Source organism: Ovis aries, chromosome 26 (assembly GCF_016772045.2).
Source record: "Ovis aries strain OAR_USU_Benz2616 breed Rambouillet chromosome 26, ARS-UI_Ramb_v3.0, whole genome shotgun sequence".
Lineage (NCBI taxonomy): Eukaryota > Metazoa > Chordata > Mammalia > Artiodactyla > Bovidae > Ovis > Ovis aries.
In genome coordinates, this window is record NC_056079.1 from 39,662,032 (window position 1) to 39,684,181 (window position 22,150).

The 22,150-nt window shown below is 47.9% G+C and overlaps 1 protein-coding gene across 7 annotated transcripts in view; it reads right to left on the bottom strand.

Moving 5' to 3' along the window:
* RARB (retinoic acid receptor beta) overlaps positions 1-22,150 on the bottom strand; it is an 869,358-nt gene that overhangs the window by 126,509 nt on the left and 720,699 nt on the right. The gene's annotated exons all lie outside the window — the stretch shown is intronic.

The window sequence follows — 22,150 nt, forward strand, 5'->3', positions numbered from 1 at the left end:
ATCTGCACTGAGATAAAGGTGTGATGAGCCACATGTCACATGGAGATATGGGGCAGGTGGAAGTCACTCTGTGGGTTGTAGACTCAGTCTCCCCACCGGCCCAAGTCCTACAGGGAAGACGAGGGCTTAGCACCCTTAGTGGAGAGTCAGTCTGGTGGCCGTGGGCTTGGGTCCTCTTGCAGGCAGGCCTGGGTTCAAGTCCCACCTCTGCCTGTGATTAACTGTGTGGTTGATTTTGGACAAGTAATAACCTTCATGTACCATGTTTTCTTATCTTACAATGGGGACAGTGACATTTTCCATCTCATGGTGTTGTTATGAAAAGGAATGAGCTAAGTTATGTTGAAAGTGAACGTGTTAATCGCTCAGTTGTGTCCCACTCTTTGCGACCCCCATGGGCTGTAGCCCGCCAGGCTCCCCTGTCCCTGGGGATTCTCCAGGCCAGAACACTGGAGTGGATAGCCATTCCCTTTCTCCAGGGGATTGTCCCGACCCAGGGATTGAACTCGGGTCTCCTACATTTCAGGCAGATACTTTACCACCTGAGCCAGAACACGGTCACTATGTGAGAAGCTTAAAAATATGTGTTAACAGATTAAAAACATTAGGTGCTAGCACTACCATCTCAGAACACAACTGCAAGCAGCAAGAGGTGCAAGTGAAGCGGAAACAAAAAGTGAGGCAAAGTGAGGCAGAACGCGAGCGGGATGTGGGCAGAGAGGGGTGAGGGGAGCCTGAGCAGGACCTCAGGAGTGGCAACTCGAGGCTGGGAGCAGCACTGCCCCAGCCAGGACCTTTCCCGGCAGCCAGGTCTGCCCCTGGCTGCCAGGCCTCAGCAGGGACCGTGGCTCACAGGATGCCTCTGCTGAACCCAGGGACCTATCTGATCCTTTTCACAGCTGATGGAGTCCCACTTCTGGTTATAAAAGCACATGCTGTGGCTTTTGGGACTAGCTTTTCTTTTTTCTTTTTTCCTGCTGTAAAGTTTTTCATGAGACTTTTAGTTGCAGAGAAGACATTAAAAAAAAACTGAATTCTTGTATTCTTGTCCACCTTATCTTCTTAGCATCTAAAGCAGAAGTTGCAAATGACTAATCTGTACGCTGAACTGAACCAACAGATATGTTTATTTTGGCTCAGCGGTGGCCAGCACAGTTGCTTAAAAATGTTTAAATGCGTTGGCAACATTTAAAAAGTGGGAGATTTCAATCACAAAAGAGACTGATGTTTCTGCCTAATATTTTCTTGCCTAATCCTGGTCTGATTTGAGTGGGTTTTTTTTTTCCCTTTCCAGTAGCAAAATGTCAGGAGAACCAGAAAAGACCCTGAAAAAGCCACAATCCTCAAGGAATAGAGAGGTTCACTTGAAATACTAGACAACCTGACAATGCCAGTCCCACATTCCACAGGGCAGCGACTCTTAAATATGGTCCAAGCCCCCGTGCAGGATCCAGAAGTGTGTTGGAAATGCAGAGTCTCAGGGCCACCAAGACCTCCTGAACCTGGGACTTTGGGGGCACAACCCTGCAATCTATGGCTTAACAAGCTGTCCTAGTGAGTCGGATCCACACTAAAGCTTAAACACCACTGACAGAGGCTAGCAATCAATGGGAATACAACCAGTATCTTGATCATGCTTCCATTACTCTCTACTGCCCGAAATCAGCCCACATGACTCACCTGCCTGGCTCTCTGCTACGCACCCAGATTCTCAACTTCAGTAGTAAAACTAACTCCGGTAAGAAAAAGTACACATGACTTCTTAACGGGGTGCATTTTTCCAGAAAATGATCTAGCATCCTTTTCCCTAAAAACTCAGACTAGACTACGTAGTGACTTTTACCTTTAGAATGATGTGCAACACAACCAAAGTGCCTCCTTGCCTTTCAAGGAATAGTGAGTCAGAAAATATTAAAGATGAAAGGTAGTGACCTCAGTTCCCACCTGAATCTAACCTGGGGCCTGGCACAGGTGGAGAACGAGAGGAAAGAGAAAGGAAAACCAGCTGGGGTCTCCCCTGCAACTGGAGCAGTGGTAGCTTCTTCATAAAGCCATGGTGAGGGTGGACCGAGTTGAAATGTGTGTCCAGCACAGGGTACGTGCTAGGTAAGTGCTTTCCTCCCTAAAGAAACACTGGGGGCACACGACAGGGCATGTTTCTCAAACAACCCTAACACTCAGCGGTTATTATCCTTTTCTAGGAAAGATGAAACTGGGTTTCCGTGGCTCTGCCCCAGAGAGTGGGCGATATGACTTCCGGGGCCAGAGAAAAGCACCAGCTCAGGTTGAGGGGATGCAGGAGCCACAGGCCTGCCACCTTCCATCTCACCAGGATTGAGCTTGCTGGGGAGGGGACAGCTCGCTCTTTTCCAAAGAATACAACCAGCCTTTCGTGCTTCAGGAATATGGTCAGTATGTGGGTCATTAAAGCTCTTTCCCAGCTCCCTGGTCGCTGCACAGCAGGTAATGCGTGAAGGGGGATGAAGAGGAAGCCAGATCAGCCTGTGTCACTTCCATGTGGCTTACTGAAAATGTCTGGTGGCGGAGGGCTAGAAACATACGGTGCAATTAACACGGCCTGTGCATTCTGCAGTCAGGGAAGGTCCCACCTCCGTTAGAGAGACGGCTCAGGTGGTGACCTCATGAAGCCAAGGAAGGAACCTGAAGACTCCCAATGCCTCACGACTCTGCTTCACCGAGTCACAGTCAAAACCACAAAACCACTTCAGCATTCTACACGTTTCCTTAAACCCACGACGTGTGTTAGCTGCTCAGGCATGTCCAACTCTGAGACCCCATTGATGGCAGCCTGTCAGGCTCCTCTGCCCATGGGATTCTCCAGGCAAGAATACTGGAGTGGGTAGCCATGCCCTTTACCAGGGGATCTTCCTGACCCCGGGATCAAACCCAGGTCTCCCCACATTGCAGGCGGATTCTTCACCAGCTGAGCCACCAGGGAGGCCTAAGATGTCTGAAACTTTAAACAATCACTGTAAGTACTCACTTATAAGGACTTGAACAAAATTCAATACATTTCATGGTTTCGTGTTTTAATTTTAAGTAGGAACAAAGTAATAAGCAGTTTTGGAGGGTTTAATCTAAAAGGAAATGTACAAAAGGAAAATAAAATGTGTGGTCAGAGAGGGCTATGGATCACATAAGACTGTGTGCAGCAAAGCTGAGATTTTTAAGAGGAGCCATTTAAAACAAAGTCCAACACCGCGCATCCCAGAACACGGTGTCTACCACGATAAAACCCATGAGTGCACCATGACGGATGCACTGAGTAATTTTTAAGTAAATACCCCTGCCTGTTTTCTCACTGCCCTTCCCTTGACACGCTGTACTTTACAAAAATTCATGTCCGAGTTCAAAGAGAGAGAGAAAAAAAACAAAGACAGACAGCATTTTTTAACCAGCCCAACCTTGGAAATATGTACAGAATTTACGCATGTTTCAAGTGCTCTTTCTCCTTTGCCAGAGGGTGTAATTAAAGGCCCACAGACAACTTCCAGGCTGAGGCCAAGAGAATCTCCGCCGAAGTCAGTGGGAGTTCAGCACCCTGACCACGCACGGGAATAGCGTGCCCGAAAAGGAATAAATAACTCTGTTGGCAGGGAGCTCAAGGAAGCATGGGAACATCTCACGTTAGAGCCCTCATTTATAAAAATACAATTCATTCAGTGGCCTGGAATCAATAAGACAATCATCGTGCGACCGACACAGCCTGAGGAGGGCACGGGGCTGAGCGGGCAGCCTCCTTCAAGGCCTCGGGGCTCCCCTGCCTCTGGTTCACTGCTTCCTCCTCGGTCAACAAAGGCACGACGCAGGGCCTCGGTGAGCTTCATTTTCCTCGGTTACCTGTGAACTGAGAGCCCGCCCACAGCAGCTTAGAGGCGGGTGGGAGCCGAGCGCCAAGCTGCCCTCAAGCTCAGGAAGTGCCCCCTTCAGTGCAAGACCGGTGTTGGGCCCTCGCGGCTCCCTGGTGGTCTCCCAGTCCACGAAGACCCAGCCTTTCCTGTGACAGGCTCCCGAGAACACGCCAGCTGCTTCCCCTGGCGTCCAACTGGAGAGAGGGCTGTGGTTCAAACCAGAGCCCCACGGCAGCAGGCTGGACCTCCCCAGGACGAGGACGACCCCAGGATCTCACCCGCCCCCGCCCCCGAGATGCTCTTCTCCGCCCACCTGGCTCTGTCCCAGTGGGAGGAGGCTCTGCGCCCCTTCTCCTGAATCTGGGGCCGGGGTCTGTGACCGGGGTGAGCTGCAGACATGCGACCGCAGGGACACTCGGGGCTTCCGGGACTAGGAAATAAAAGGCCACGTCTCTCGTCTGTAAAATGGCCTCCCTCGTCTCCCGCCGCCCTCGCTTGTGGGCCTCCGAGCCCACGGTGTAATACGTCTGCAGACTCCACGATCACCATCCTGTGAGGAAGCACAAGCCGCACGGAGAAGTCCCGGTCGGTTCTCTGCCCCAGAGGCCGGTTGAGGCCCCGGTTACCAAGCATTTGTCAACCACGATACAGAACTGAAGCCGCCTGCGAGGGCCGCCACCTCCCAGACCTCAGGCACTGAAGACGCTGTCTTCTCAGCGGAGGCCCAGACAAACCACCCCCACCATGTCCTGTCTACACTCCTGACCCACAGAACCCAGGAGGCAAGATAATAAGTAAAATGTTGCGTTATGTCTTTAACATTTGAGACAGTTTGCTATGCAGAACTGGTAACCTGGAACACACTGTTTGGATGACGGAAGGTCATTTTAATCCTGTGCTAATTTTTTCTACCACACGCACTTATTTCAGAAACTAAACCCTAAGAAGGAGGGACTCTACTCTCTGCCTCACCTACACATAATAAATGTGTTATACAAAGCAAGGGGACCAGTGGGAAAGAGCCTGCCCACCAGCGTAGGAGACTAATAGACACGGGTTTGATCCCTGGGTCAGGAAGATCCCCTGGAGGAGGGCATGACAACCCACTCCTGTATTCTTGCCTGGAGAATCCCAAGGAGAGAGGGCCCTGGCAGGCTATGGTCCATGGGGTTGCAAAAAGTCAGACATGAATGAAGTGACTTAGCACACACAAAGCAAGGAGGTACTGTATTCACTGCAAGTCCTGAATATTCATTGGAAGGACTGATGCTGAAGCTCCAATACTTTGGCCACCTGATGCAAAGAACTAGCTCATTGGAAAAGGCCCTGATGCTGGGAAAGATTGAATGTGGGAAGAGAAGGGGATGACAGAAGATGAGATGATTGGATGACTCGACGGACATGAGTTTGAGCAAGCTCCAGGAGGTGGTGATGGACAGGGAAGCCTGGCGTGCTGCAGTCCATGGGGTCACAAAGAGTCGGACATGACTGAGTGACTGAACTGACTGTATTCGTGAATTCTCACTGTGCCCCATACTTGTGAGTAATCACAGGATTTTTCATAATGAAAGGAAGGCATCTGTTATTTCACTGGTGTATATGATGAATGGGAAATGACCAATATTTGAAATTCAAAACCAGTTCAATGTGAGGCCAAGAAGTGACCTTAATAATTGATAAGAAAACAGTCGCCCTCGGCAGACAGCAACACGCCATCTATCTCATCAGGTGGCAAGATGAGCCCAGTGCTGTTCTTACATCACTGGTTCTATGCCAAGAGCAGCGTGGCAGCGGGTGGAGGGGAGAGACAGCGGGACCGTGCGCTGGACGCCCCTGTCGAGTCCTGAGCGCTCAGAGCAGAACGCTCCTCCTGAAGACGGAAGCAGAACAGGTCAGGGTGCCTGCTGAAGCTGTCTGTCTTCCCCTCCTGTCTGCTAGGACACACCCAGCCAATCCTGCCTGAAACATCTTTTCCTCCTTCTGCCCCTTTGGCCCAAGTTATTACAGGGTGGGGGCTAACACAACCATAGGGTAAACACTAGCAATTCTCCCAGACACACAGTAAGACTGCGTTTCATTCCCCTGGATGAGGCAGGGCCACACGAACCGCTTTGGGCAATGAATCGTGCTGCGGGTGGGAGCAGAGAGGTGGCCTGCGCCCCGCAGGGCCTTAGAACCATGTGGACCCACACTTTCTCCTGCTCCCAGGAGGCTTGAGGGAGAGGAAACAGGAGTTGCGAAGGTACAAAGTCTCCAACATGTATGTTCATCTTTTTCTTCCATCTTATTTACATTACTTTTATATTCCTTTGTAGGAACTTCCGCCTTGATATCCTAAAATAAGGTGCTAAAATCCTTACAGGTCACTTGCGGTCAGTTTCCCCCTCTGACGCGGGGGTGCGCCTCGAGTCACTGATGCAGCCCACCCCCTGGGGCCTGAGAGCTGCACAGTGAGCTCCTTGGAGGCCACCACTCTCATCTTCCCCCCAGAGGTCTCATTTCTAACAGTGTGCCTTGAGGACAGCAGGAATATTTCCTTTCTCTTTTTAATTTGCTGTACCATGTGGCGCGCGGGATCTTAGTTTCCCGAGCAGCAGCAATGGAACCTATGATGCTGTGTCGAAGGCTGACAGTCCTAACCCCTGGACCACCAGGGAAGCCCCAGGAACACATTTCTCAGGCCCAGGGCTGATGAAGAATAGAATGGATGGAGAATAGCCAAGCAGAAAAGAAATATCTGCCTAGATTTATTAACTAAAGAACACTCTTTTAGGCTTCTTAAACCACTGGGTCCATGACGTTAATCCGCTGCAAACATCCCACACACGGGTGTAGGGAGAGCAACGACATGACTTCATTATTTGGGTTCAAATCCGAATGTATCCAGTGGTGGCAATCTGCCCTTTTAGGCTTTGCCATAATTCATAATTCTGTGTAGAACCTACAGGCCACAAATATTTACAGAAATAAATACTATATCTATACTATCTACTATGATAGATCCATGAGGCTCAAATTTGTGGTCAAGAGAATTAGCCAAAAACTCATTTAAACAGAATATTTAACTCTTATTGATTCAGGGAATTCACCTAACTCTTATTGATTCAGGGAATAATTTAAGACCAAAAATACCAATGGGTGAGGAAGTTTACATTGAATTCCATTTCAGGGAAAAATAACCGGAAGCAGTGGATCAATCTCTCATGCCCTTTCCCGTTGCACTAATGCCTGCCACACTTTTTCTGTTGCCATTCAATGAACAGGACTGAAAGCTGTTCAAGCATTTTAGCATAGTGTTTTTGATGAGAGCGTAAACTTGATATACTTGCATTCAAATGGAAGAGAAGCCATCAAGCACTATCTCGTGGGGTCTTGGGTCCATACGTGGTCTCATTTAGGGGACCAACCAGCTAAAGGAGCATCGAACACAGCGGGACATGCCCCTGAAACTGATAAATGTCCCAAATGCCCCCCTCAAAATTCTAAGATTCTGAGACTCATTCTTGAGGCTAATGAGGAGTAATGGAAACAAGGACAGCAGCTTTCAAAAGCATTTCTTGGCTGAAAGTGTGTCCGCGTTGCCCGAGACCCCAGATACAGCAGACAAATCCGAGTATGAAATACAGAAGCGGGATCCACACTGAGATTCTCATTTCCCTCAGGAGCAGTCAGATGACCTCTGTGGGGTTTGACTAATCAGGATAATTTTCATGATTTGGGGGACTTTCCAGCCTGTATGAATGGTGGTGCTGTGTTACAGAGAATGCTGCTATTTTCAGACTCAAAAGCATGGAGGAGAATTCGAGTTGTTTGATCATTCTAGTTTCTCCAAATTTGTTTACCCATGAAAATCCTTTGTAAGACCAAAGTTTTCCCTCCCTTGCTGACCTACCTCAGAGTTTTTCCATCGTTCATTATTTTAAGGCTCACAGACCCTAAGAAGTACATGTAACATGTTCCACTTCAAACCTGCAGCCAGTATAAAGGATTTCCACCCCACCCCTCCCCAGGCTTTTTCTGTAAAAAGTCTCCATAGAAACAGAACAGATAGGGTCACTGAAGATTTTGCTTTTTCTGATTGGAATATTTACTTTGCAAATCCACTGATCTCTGTTATAAAGGGAGCATTACGTGAAATCCTGAGAGGGAGGAGGGGGCCGCAATAAAGCCCCGAGGGCTGCCGCAGCAACACTTGAAAACAAGCTAATGAGTTAAATTCACTGTACGCGCCTTCTCGCCTTCTGACACCAGTGGACGGGAAGCAACCGCGCTGGCAGGCGGGCCACCTTGACCGCGCAGACGAGCCTGACAAACAGCTCTGCAGAAACAGCTCTACCTTGGACGCTCACGCAGCCTGCACTGCGCTGCTTCGGGAATAAAACAAAACCAACCCAAACAAAAATGCCCCGGGCGACAGTGCCGGCCACAGAACTGGTGCCAGACACCCGGGCAGGCCGCTGCGAGCAGAGGAATGTCATCTTTTCAACGTGGAACAAGGAACAAGGCTCTGATGGGGCCAGGCTGCCAGAACCCAGCCTTCCCTCCTCCCCAGACAATGCAAGCCTTGTGTGGCGGAGATACACGAAGATCTTCATTCCCATTTCTAGATATTTTTCAGGGATGAGTTTAGGGTCCAGAGAACAAACTTCTCCCCATCCTGGCAGAGCTAAGCCACTGGACACAGCTAGCCACCTTTCTGAAGTGGAAAAATACTGAACTAAAAATAAAAGAAAGAAAAAAAAAGATACAGCTCGTAAAAGGCACAGGAGAAATGCCAGTTCCAAGGAAACTACTGTCATGAAAGAAACTCAGAGACAAGGAGATATCTAGAAAGATGTGTGATTTTCAGGACACGAGTGTTGTGTTGCACTCGTATAATTCCTGTGCTTAAGGACACGTATTTTTGGTACAACATGAAAACGGAAAACAGCTATCTCGTCTGTGGCTCTGCGGAAGGGCTAGCGATCTGCTTCCAGAGCTGGAGGAAGAGGTGGCTTTGTCGTCTTAATGGGAGACATATGTCAGTCTCCAGCCGTCTGCATGCCGGAGGGATTTTCGGGGGTCATTCTGGCTACGTGTGATTTCTGTCTTGTGGGCTGATGCTGGGCTAGAGCCCCTGATAAAGGCCTTCCCAGCCTCTCTGTATGTCAAAACAGAAGATACCAGGAAATGAAGATGTTCAGAATCGCCAACTGTGAAAAGATTTTGACACCATCAGGGAGAATTAAGTGAATAACTGTACAATGTATCCACGCTGGTTTCCACAGTAACCATGTCAGGAGCAGCATCAAATTCTAAATCCGGGACGTGCATTGTAGAACCTGGTGCATTTTCTCACCTGTGAAATGGAAGGAAAAAAAAAAACCCTCCCCCACCTACTCCTCTAATTTTTATGAGGAGCAAATAAAACCTCAGGCAGGGACTCTCAGCTCTCTGCTAAATTCACTATTGCTTTCCTATTGCTGGAGGCTCAGACGGTAAAGAACCTGCCTGCAGTGCAGGAGATCCGGGTTCGATTCCTAGGTCAGGAAGATCCCCTGGAGAAGGGAATGGCTACCCACTTGCTTGGAGAACCCCATGGACAGAGGAGCCTGATGGGCTACAGTCCACGGGGTCACAAAGAGTCGGATGTGACCGAGTGACTATCACTTTCACACCTTCCTATTGCGGACAGCCGGTCGGTCCCCAATCTCACGGCCAGGCTCCACCTCCCACAGCTGCTCTGATGCTAAGACTGGGACCTGGCCTGCTCCGTGCCCCCCCGGCCTGGCTTTGCCCACCTCTGTGCTCTCCCTCTCAGCCTCTGGTTAGAACCAGAGGCAGCAAAGGGCCTGGTGGATGCCACACAGGAAGCGGCCTGCCTTCCTAATCTCTGTGCACAAGAGCAGGGACCAGCCGGGACACACGCCCCGAACAGCTACTTGCCAAGGAAATTCTGTACCAGAGAGGACACATTTTGGAGGGTTGTTTCTCCCCTCCCCTACTCCCACCCTCCCCCAGCAGCAGCAAAGCTCAGCTGAATTTAATTGCATAAAGCGGAAGTGCTTTAGAAAAACTTAGAGGCAATACAAATATAAGATAGTTTTCCTGTTTCTGTAACTTAACACAGGTATGCAGGTGAGGAGAAAGGCAACTGTCTGGAGAGAGAAGACCAGGGATGTACAGCCCTGCCCTTGGGAAGAGCGTCCAGGGGCTGGCAACACAGGCACACCCTCGTTACCAAAGGGAAGCAGGGGCAGAGAAATCAGGAGTTTGGGATTGACACGTACACACTCTTCACTGTACAAAACAGCAACCAACAGGGACCTACTGTAGAGCACAGGGGCCTCTGCCCAACATTCTAGAATAACCTATGCGGGAAATGAGTCTGAAAAAGAACGGATGCAGGCACAAATAGAACCGAATCCCTTCGCTGCACACCAGAAACTAACGCAAAACTGGAACTAACCGCACTCCTATATAGAATAAACTCTAAAGAGCGAACCAGGAGTGCCCTTCCAGGTGATTCCGTTCCTCATGCTCCTTAGAGTCCATGCAGGAGCAGCAAATACAGAATTGGAAGCTCCCTATTCAACCTCTCCAGTAAAAGGTTTGGAGAGACATCTGAACGACTCATCTCCCCCAAAGTCACTAAAATCATAACCTCTGATGGTATAAAATCTATTTCAATAGAAGTGATGTTCGGTCATAATTTCAATCACCTCTCAGGAAACCCCAGACGTATGCTTTTATTTCTCTGACAAAAATACAGTCTCCATGTCGTTCGGTGAAACTGTAATAGATTGTCACAATTCATTTTGGATAATGGTCTCTAGGAATTTTGTATAAGTAACTTAGTTAACCACCCCCTCCCTGGGGTCCCACACTTGGTTTAAGTCAAAAATGGTATTGATTTTTTGCTATTTTTTTAAATTGACAAACTTCTTGAAACACATACACTCGTAACATCACTTGGGGAGCAAGGCATCCCCAAGTCAACAGGTTAACTACAAACCCAGGAGCTTCCTTCTCTGCTGTATGACAAGGGGAGAAAGCTTTACCAAGAACTAGACTTGAGGCTTACTTAACAAAAACAGCAAATGAGAGTGTTCTAGATATTTTTAAACAACAGACAAGCAAAGTAATTTAAACAAGCATTTATGAACTTGGTAACCATTAAAAAACTTACAAACCACTTAAAACTACCAAATGAAATAAACTATTCTCACTCAGCTGACCTGACAAAAAAATAATATAGGATTGTAGGCGAATTCAGAATTCACCCTCCACTTCCTGTTTATTCCTACATCAGACGTGGAAAAAAAAAGACAGGCTTTTCCTGCTTTTTCAATCCAAAATGATTTCTCAATTTAGAACAACATTTGTCCAGCAGAAGAGAAGAAGAAAAGTGTTTTCTCCTGTAGGAACTAAAGCTAGCAATAGCCAGATTGTCATTTCATCTGTCAAGATGTTTCTAGATAGAGGTAGATTCTAGATGTCGAGATTTTTATTTTCTTTAAAGCACTAAGAGCTCACAGTGTTTTTAAGTTCCAGTTGCTAATTCTTAAGAGTTTGCTTAAAGATATCAAAAAGAATGTATCTTTTTCAGTGAAGTATGAACCTTGAAGTGAAAGGCAGCAAATAAGCTGGATTTTGGCCACCCAAGGCTTCATCCTGTTAATAAATTTTGTAAAAATGTTTATGAATATATCATCACAAACCCAATATGTTCCGATGCAATTTGTTATACAATTAGAATACATATAATGATACCACTTATGGGCATTACCATGCCATTTAATCTGATTTATTACCTGTCACTTATTACTATATTCATTACTATACAATTATATCTGATTCCTGATTTAAAACACTACTTCCTTTGGGCCCCACTGTGTGCAGGGCCCTACGCGATGCCCTGGTAGTAATGTTCGGATGCAACACCAGGCCTGGCCTTCCTGAGGCTTATGGTGAGACAGAAGAGCCGGGCAGCAAACACACAAGGTTAACTACATCACCGGGCCACGAAAAAGATGGAAACAATGCCATCTGCAGCAACATGGACGGACCTAGAGGTGATCAGAGTAAGTGAAGCAGATCAGACAGAGCAGGACAAATACCATACGATGCCACTTCCGTGCGGAGGCTACAATACAGTCCAAGTGAGCGTCTTTATGAAACAGAGACAGAGTCGCAGGTCTGGAAAACAGACTAATGGGCATCAAGCGGGAGGAGGGGCGGGGAGTCTGGGACTGACATATACCGACTACTATGTGCAAAGCAAGGAAGTAATGAGAGCCTACTGCGTAGCGCAGGGAACTGTACCCAACATTCTGTAGGAACCTACATGGGAGAGAATCTAAGAAAGAGTGGACATTAGTCTACGCACAACTGATTCACTTCACTGCACGCCTGAAGCTAACGTATCATCGTAAATCAACTATGCCCCAACAAGAATTAATTCAAAGAAATTAAGTTAGTTACAACGGGGTCAAGCGCTACAAAGGAGAACCACAGAACATGTGACTGAGAAGGGCAGGGCTGTCCTGAGGAGACGGACCATGGGTCCTTCTGAGCCCCTTTAACGTTTGCTGACCCTGGAATGCCTGCACTGGGCTGTGCAGGACCAACCAGACCCGAAGGGATATTTGTGTGCTAAGTCGCTTCAGACACGTCCCGCTCCTTGTGACCCTATGGACAGTGGCCCACCAGGCTCCTCTGTCCATGGGGTTCTCCAGGCAAGAAGACTGCAGTGGGTTGCCAGGCCCTCCTCCAGGGGATCTTCCCGACCCAGGGATCGAACCCGCGTCTCTTATGTCTCCTGCCTGGCAGGCAGGTTCTTTACTGCTAGCACCATGCGGAAGCCCTAACAGAATGGATGCATTTCCACTTTTCCACGTAATTCTCCACAGGCTATTCCAGGTTCCCTTGCTTTCGCACTAGTCTTCAGCTTCTGCCTGGAACACTGCCGCCCCTGTCCTCATCTGGGAAGTGCTCACACAGCCTGTGGTCATGCCATCTCTTCTCTGAAGCCCTCCTGGGAAGTGCTGGAGGGACACGGGTCTCCTCTGCACCCAGCGAGCCCCGAGCCCACACGTGTCACAGCCTGGAAAACACCCAGCTCCCTCCTTGCTGGCGCACTCATCATCTCGGTCAGGAAATATCTACTCTATGCCTAGTACTGAACTGCCCCGTTCCGGATATGCGCTGAACACTGGGAACAAAACCCATAAAACCTTTCACTTTTCTACCTAGAGCCTGTCTCACGGAAGGTGTTTAGTAAATGACTGATCAGTGAGAGAATAAATTCTCCATTCTTGACCAGTTTTATAAAGAAAAGTTCTTTGGATCTATGAGGGGACCTAGTTAGTGGCTCAAGGACTGAAATAACGAACTTGACGGTAGCTTCATAATGCAGCTTTAGCTGCGACAGCGTGCAGACATTGTCCCGTCTCTCATTATTGCCTTGAGTGAGTTACACTGTTCTTGGGACCGGACCCTTGCAACAAACCCTTCAGCAGAAGCAACTGTGAAGGACAGGCAAAGCCCGGAATGGTTTCCAAACAGAGCATAATGCTCATGTTTATCGATGTCGATTAAAAACAACAACAACACACCAATGTCATCTTAAATGGCCCTGGTCAAATAAAATAACTAAGTGTGTTTATAATATTTAATAGAAGTTCTAAAATTAAGTGCAGACATCCATCTTCCTGATTGCAAAACTCTCTGTGACTGCACACACTACTTGCTGTCTGCCAGGAAAAAAAAAGAAAAAACACAACCCAAACCAGTGGAGTGGCCGAAGGCCATTCTGGAGATGAGAGCCTCCTTCTTCAGAGGCGAGGAAAACAAAGGCAGATGAGAAAATGGATGAAATGAGCCCCGAGGGACCCAGGGGGCTAGCGGAGTTTACCCTCTTCAAGGCTGCTTTAAATAGCAGGCGGCCAGCGTGACCGTGATCAGACATGGCTCTGGGCCTCCTGGAAGCCTCACCCCCGCTCTGGTGGGGCTGGGCGCTGGCTCAGGGATGGGAAGTTTCCACCCATCGAGGGCGAAGTGGAGGGAACACGGACTGAACACCACTTGGGAGGCTGCCCAGGGCGGGGCCCGTCTGTTCACCGCCCCTCCTTGGAGAAGACCGCCTCGTAAGCCCTTTCTTCTTTTACTTCCTAACGTAAAAGTGTCATTTCTTTTATGAGATGACCGAGATGACAGGGTTGTTGCTCTTTTGACGTACACACCCACCTGTTTTTTTAATTTGCTGCCCCCACGAAACCCCACACTCTGGAACAGAACACACCACGGCTTCCTATCCTCTGGTTCAATGTGGCTGAAGCGGTCGGCTGTTTTCCACACAGGCGGGGGTTGAGGTCCAGCTGTGTGACCTTGGCCATGTTCCTTAACCTCTCTGAGCCTCAGTTTTCCCCTCTGTTACCACGGCGGTCACAGAGCCTACCCGCCGCAGGGCTGTCGTGAGAATTAACTGAAACAGGAGTACAAGATGCTCCCAGGCCTGCTAAAGAGAAGGAATCCAGCGAGCGCAGGTTCTTGCCTGCCCGCTACTCACCTTGGACTTGTAGACACCAGGGACCCCCACACCACACAAGCTATGCCTAACAAGAAATCAGTGCACCAACTGGGGCGTAGGTTGGGGTTCAAACGTGGGGATCTCACACACCTGTTGAAGCCGAGACAGGTTAGGGGGCACCAGAAAGCAAGGAAGAAATGACCCTAGAGTCCAAGTTCAGTTTCTGACCTAAAACACTGTCCCCGTTACACAGTAGACTCCTTCTCAGCCCTGAGCTCTCACCCACGTGCTGAGTCGCTTCAGTTGTGTCCGACTCTTTGCGACCCCATGGACTGCAGCCCACCAGGCTCCTCTGTCCATGGGATTTCCCAGGCAAGAATACTGGAGGGGGTTACCATTGCCTTCTGTGGGGGATCTTCCTGACCCAGGGATCGAACCCGTGTCTCTCACGTCTCCTGCACTGGCAGGCACATTCCTGACCACTCGGGCCACCTGGGAAGCCCCGATCTCCCATCGACCCAGGTTCCACTCCACTCCTCTTTACCAGACCATCATTTCTTCCAACTCCAAACTGTTCGCCTGTGTCCTCCTGTTCCAGGAGGAGCCCGTCTGTCACGCTCACTCTGTATCCATGGGGCCCAGCACAGCTACCCTGGAATACAGTTTTGGGGGACTAATTCCACATGATACCAGGGCACAACAGAAGGAGGTGTGTGATCACACATCAGCTCCGGCATCCTCACCTTTTGCTGAGTGAGTGACTTGGCCACGTGTCCCCATAAGGGGTGGTGTCCATTTCTCCGTCCATTGAATGATGGCATAACCACACCTGGGCAGTGGGAGGGACAAGAGCAAATGTGACGTAGCCAGAGGTGTGCACAGTGGTGCTGTCCTCTTACTGACGGGAGCCTGTCCACACCACACGAAGGAGGGCAGGCTGGGCTCACAGGGCAGCAGCCAGTCACACTGTCAAGGTCCTGACTGTGTAGCATCAGCTGGCCCAAGCCAAGCTAGCCCAGGCAAGAAGACCTGCAGAGAATCGTAACCAATCGGAAATGTCTTTTGTTTTAAGGCAAAAGCATTAAGGCTTTTTGTTAGGCAGGAAAAGTTAACTGATACAAAAGATCAAGGGATTAGATCTAGTAGACAGAATGCCTACCTGAACAACTACGGATGGTGGTTCGTAACACTGTACAGGAGGCGGTGACCAAACCTATCCACAGAGAAAGAAATGCAAGAAGGCGAAGTGGCTGTCTGAGGAGGCCTGACAAATAGCTGAGAAAGAAGAGAAGCGAAAGGCAAAGGAGAAGGGAAAGATCCACCCAACTGAATGCAGAGTTCCAGACAATAGCAAGGAGAGATAAGGAAGCCTTCCTCAGTGAATGATGCAAAAAAAAAATTGAGGAAAACAATAGAATGGGAGAGACTAGAGCTCTGTTCAAGAAAACTGGAAATAACAAGGGAACATTTCACGCAAAGATAGGCTCAATACAGGATAGGAATGGCAAGGACCTAACAGAAGCAGAAGAAGAGGGAGCAAGAATACACAGAAGAACTACACAAAAAAAGGGTCTTAAAGACCCGGATAACCACAGCAGTGTAGTCACTCACCTAGAGTCATACATTCTGGAGTGTGAAGTCAAGTGGGCCTTAGGAAGCACCACTAGGAACAAATATGGTGGAGGGGATGGAATTCCAGTTGAACTATTTCAAATCCTAAAAGATGATGCTGTGAAAGTGCTGCATTCAATATGCCATCAAATTAGGAAAACTCAGCAGTGGCCACAGGACTGGAAAAGGTCAGTTTTCATTCCAATCCCAAAGAAGGGCAATGCCAACGAATGTTCAAACTACCACACAATTGTGCTCATTTCACATGCTAGCAAAGTAATGCTCAAAAACCTTCAACCTACGCTTCAACACTATGTGAACTCAGAACTTCCAGATGTACAAGCTGGATTTAGATAAGGCAGAGGAACCACAGATCAAACTGCCAACATCTGCTGGATCATCGAAAAAGCCAGAGAATTCCAGAAAAACATCTAATTCTGCTTCACTGACTATGCTAAAGCCTTTAACTGTGTAGATCACAATAAACTGTGGAAAATTCTTCAAGAGATGGGAATACCAGACCAACTTACCTGTCTCCTGAGAAACCTGTATGCAGGTCACGAACCAGTCCTGTTCTTGGACTGGTTCACAATTGGGAAAGGAGTACATCAAAGTTGTATATTGTCACTCAGCTTATTCAACTTCCCTGCAGAGTACAGCATGTGAAATGTCAGACTGGATGAAGCACAAGCTGCAATCAAGACTGCTGGGAGAAACATCAATAACCTCAGACACGTAGATGATACCAGTCCAATGGCAGAAAGTGAGGAGGAACTAAAGAGCCTCTTGATAAAGGTGAAAGAGGAGAGTGAAAAGGCTCGTTTAAAACTCAGCATTTAATAAATTAGATTATGGCACCTGTTCCTATCCCTTCATGGCAAATAGATAACAGTGGCAGACTTTATTTTATTGGGCTCCATAATCACTGTGGATAGTGAGTGCAGCCATGAAATTCAGACACTTACTCCTTGAAGAAAAGTTATGACAAACCTAGACAGCATATTAAAAAGCAGAGACATTACTTTGCCAACAAAGGTCTGTATAATCAAAGCTACGGTTTTTCCAGGAGTCATGTACAGATGCTGAGAGTCGGACCATAAAGAAGGCTGAACGCGGAAGAATTGATGCTTTCTAACTGTGGTGCTAGAGAAGACTCTTGAGAGTCCCTTGAGACGAGACCAAACCAGTTAATCCCAAAGGAAATCAGCACTGAATATGCATTGGAAGAACTGATATTGAAGCTGAATCTCTAATACTTTGATGTACTGATATGAAGAGCCAACTCACTGGAAAAGACCCGATGCTGGGAAAGATTGAGGGGAGGAGGAGAAGGGGGCGACAGAGGATGAGATGGTTGGATGACATCACCCACTTAATGGACATGACTTTGAGCAAACTCTGAAACATAGTGAAGGACAGGCAAGCCCGCCGTGCTGCAGTCCATGGGGTCGTAAAGAGCTGGAGATGACCGAGTGAGTGGGCAACAACGGATTATAAAATATATCCCATAAGCGTCTCCAAAGTAAACCAGGTGTTTCTGGAAGTAGCTGACTTATAAGGAAACTGCTCATCTCTGGCTCTGGGTGACAAGGAGGTGGAGGAACAGATAGGGAGAGTGGTCCTGAAGCTGTTGCCATGGACACCGGGCAGGCAGGAGAGGGACGCAGCTGTCTTAGGCCCACAGTCCACCAGAAAGAGCTGATGCCGCCTTTGGCATGAATGCTTTGGGCATCAGCTCCTGAGTTTTAGAAACTGGATGGGCTTCCCAGGCGGTGCTGGTGGTAAAGAACCTGCCTGCCAATGCAGGAGACATAAGAAACAGGGATTCAGTCCCTGGGGTGGGAAGATCCCTTGGAGGAGGGCATGGCAACCCACTCCAGTATTGTTGCCTATAGAATCCCACAGGCAGAGGAGCCTGGTGGGCTGCAGTCCACAAAGTCAGACACGACTGAGCGACTAGGCACACATGCAAGATACGATGTATCACCGTCTACTTTTGCAGGGATCAGGAAACTAGGCCCAGGGGCCAAACATGGTCTACTGCCTGTTTTTGTAAATAAAGTTTTATTGGAACATAGCCAAGCCCATTCATTTACATATTGTCTGCGGGTCCCTTCACGCAACAGTGGCCGAGTTGAGTAGCTGTAACAGAAAGCATATGGGCTCTGAAGCCTAAAATATTTACCGTCTCGTCTTTACAGAACCAGTGTGCCAACTCCCATCCTAGCATAATCAGCGGAGGTGCCCAGTACTGGCTAGGTCTTAAGCTAAGTCTTGACGTAAAGAGGCAGTGTCTCCTTGCGTACAAGGGAATAGGGAGTTTCTGAAAGAACATTACAAGAAAGAACACTAAGATGTTAACCGATGTTACAGGACTGTGTGCTAAAGTCACCAGAATACGTTAATGGCACTGCAAACAATAACTAAGCATATAAACCGCTTACGATGTGCCAAGCACATGCTTCACAGTAACTCATGTTATATTCACAACAGTATTACAAGGTGGTGATCTTATTAGCTCTGTTTTTCCAACTGAGAAAAGGGAGAGGCAGAGAGAATTACAGATGCTTGCCCAAGGTCAGAAAACTAGGAAGCAGCCTAGCTAGGACTCAAATCCTGGTATTCTCACTGTAGATGCCACACCCTTTGAAAGCTACAAATATGGAAATATAAAATATAATAAAGGTCAAAACTTTACACAAACTCTAGCTATGCGCAATGCAACTGTTTCTCAAAGACACCTGAAAAGCAGCTTTACCGATTTATACTGTTACACCTCCTCAGCTAACTACATACACCACATGTTCATTTTATGTACTCTTGGTCCCTGTAAAAATTTTATGCACCCTTTGTCCCCTGTAAAAATTTGCCAACACTTAGCTGGAAATCCCCTAAACGGGACATCCCTGTGGGATAGCTAGTGGTTATGTTGCCATGGTGATGCCATGTCAACACACAGCTGCTGACTGTTCCCAGAGGTAGTCCACGGCCCGTTCATCAGCTTCTGAGGCCGACACTGCCACCTGGTCCCTAGGGAGACAGCGGTTCTCTCCCTGAAACAACAGTCAACAAGGTCACTCTGGTCACGACAGGCCGGAGTCACTGTGGATACTCCTTCTTAAAGATGCAAATTGAGTTCTAGTTTGGGAATCCTACTTTAGAGCAAGGGCTTCCAGTCCAGAGGTGCGATCTTTGATCTCCAGGCAAAGGGTGGGCCCACTCTTACAGGTCAGTGGGGGGCCATGGTGTCGATCTGCTGGTAGCCAGAAGCGGCACCAGGCATGGGGCCCATTATAAACAACCAGATTGTGGTTTGAGAAGTTGTTTCTTAACTCATTACCTTATTATTACAAGGGAGAGAGTCCTAATAGTCTTCAATAATATTAACTCTATCAGCCTAACAGAGCTTACACTGATAAACGTCTTTTAGAAGGCATTTTGGCAATTTGTTTAAGCCTTAAAAATCTCCAGAGCCATTGACCTAGAAATTCCACCTCTACTAATTTATCCTAAGTAAGTTACCAGAGATAAACAAGAAGGCTACTTACCAAAGCATTATTTATAGTAGAGAAACACCAGGAACACCTCAGCTGTACAATAGGGGATTCATTAAATAAACTGTGATGTACCATAAACCACTACATTAATGATACAGCCTTATTAACTATGCAGTTGCTTACATTTTGGTCATGAAAGATTAAATTTAAAAAGAAAGTCAAAACCAGTGTACAATATAAAATTCTATTCTGGTAAAGCAACAACAAGAACAAAAATAACAACGTACATATAACAGGTTTAACAGGGGTTTCTCTCCCAGAGTAGAACATTGGTTATTTTAATGTTCTTTTTTTTTTTTTAATACAATAAAGTCTGCACTGTACTGGTCATTTTTAAAATGGAAACAAAAGTTCTATTTCATTTTTTAAAGTTATATATTTTTTCCTTTGGTGATTACATCATACTTTTGGCTTCATAAGCTTTTCAGTTCTATGAATTTTGTCACTATATCTTCCCAGCAAGCCAAAATGCAGACCAGTCTTTCTCAACAATCAGGGGGCAAGGCGGCCCACACTTTCAGAGACCCACCCATAGTCCAAAGCTATGGTGGGCTTAATCCTTAAGCTGGACAACTGGCTGGCCAGCTCACCTGACCTTAGTGGGCTTACTGTTCTTTCCTGAAAAGATACACCCCAGCAGGACTCTGAACAGCTTTTCCAAGCTCATCAAAGTTGCTTGTACTGGTCCAGGTCTTGTTTTTGTTGGGGTTTTTCCTAAAAAGAGTCAGAATCCTGTGCAGGAGGTCAGAGAACTAGCTGACTAAGAGCTGATTAAAACAGCTTGTTCTTCGGAGATTGTGAAATAGCTTAACACGTGGGCAGGGCCTGGGATCTGGCAGGAGCCGACACGCTGGCTCTTTTCTTTTTCCAGGGCAGAAAGGGAGCAGGTGAGTGGAGTTACAACAGCCCCTATGAAGGTTTCTGGACCTCAGATGACAAAGTTTTTTGAAATAAAGGAGTGTCCTTTCATTTAACTTGCAAATGAGCACTAGAAAATGATGTATTTATGCACTGCACAACACGTGGACAGAAGGAACTGGGGTTCTCTGAACCCTTCCCAAATCTCAGGGTAAATTCAGTAGGTTCAGCGAGGGGTTACTGATATGAGCAGTACTTTGAGGGCACGAAAGCTTCACTTTCCACCCAGCTGCCAGCTGGCCGCCATGCTCACCACCTTGCCCAATCTATCTAAGGCTACAGGAGGAAGTGGCCTTCCTTTCACGCCAACATGATCCCAGAGAAAGAGATGTCCCTCAGGCTATAATGAATTTCCCCAAGCGGGCCTCACCCTTTAAAGGAATACATGCTTATTCAAATGACTTGAGAAGGAAGGAAAAGTCACCTAATCTCTTTGCAGGGCTGACGCTTGGGTGTTTGCTCATGTGGCTCTTCTGGTGGCTGGCTGTGGCTTGAGCCACAGCTGCGGTGAGGGTCTCGGGTCCCCCACCACGTGTTCCCAGGCCAGCAGACACGCAGTGTGGCAGACACAGTGCACGAGGACCCCATCGGTCCTGCCCCTGCGCTCCCGCCTCTCATCTTCTGTCTTGGCCGTTCCTTGGGCTGAGAGGCAGTTTATGTTCCCACCTCTTGCGTTAACAGGCTGGGCTTCTGACCTGCTCTGGCCAACACCAGAACGTGTCAGGAGCCAGAGCCTGCCACCTCTGGGCCTCCGGAGGCCTTGAGCAGCCTGGTGCCCTCCTCTGGAACCCTGCCCGTGGGAATAACCGGGGCCAGCCCATCGGGAAGAGAGGCCCTCACCCCCTAACAGACAGCACCCTCAGAAGCAGAGCCAGCCGGCTAACCTGCAGCTGATCCTGTCCACGTGGAGCACAGCCAGGACCACGCGGACCCCCCAGAACTTGGTCCAGAGCACTGGCCCATGAGTTGCAAACCAAAGAAAAGGCTGTGGTCTCAAAGCCACGCCATTTCAGGATGGTTTGTCACAGACCCCGAGCACACAGTAAGTACCCACCGTCATCAGCCAAAGATAAAATGCCCTGGAGCACCTGGGGAGCTGCGGGGTGGGGAGTGAGGGGCTGGGAGGCTGTAATTTTCCACATTAAACAACACACCTGAACTGCCACCGGTGAGAACAGAAATTAAGCCGTGTATCTAGCGAAGGGCTTCAAGACAGACACAAAGCCTTTGAAAGACTGTGGGTGAGTTGGATCTGCCTATGAAGTCATTCTTTGTCTCTCTTCTCTCTTTAAAAAAAACTAAGACGCTCTTTCACTCAATTAAGCCTGTTGGACTCGATTACGACTGTCTAGTTTGATTCAAAGCAGCCATAGAGTCTCTGACACATGTTCAGCCTCCACGACTCCGTAGCCTGGAATTTTAAATCCAGCTCCCCTGAATTTATGACCCATACACAGTAGCGAGTCCCTACAGGCTGAAAATCAAACTGTAATTCAAAGGCCACAGGGCTGAGGAAACAGCCAGAAGATAAATCCCAATTTCAACCTTGGATTCTCTGCAAGTTGATTCAGGGGACTGTCAGTCATATTTAAAAATAAAATAAAACTACAAAGACACCAGACGGCATGTTCTAAAGAGAAATAGGGTGATGCTTTTCAGGACGCCTTCAAAAGGCTCTTGTT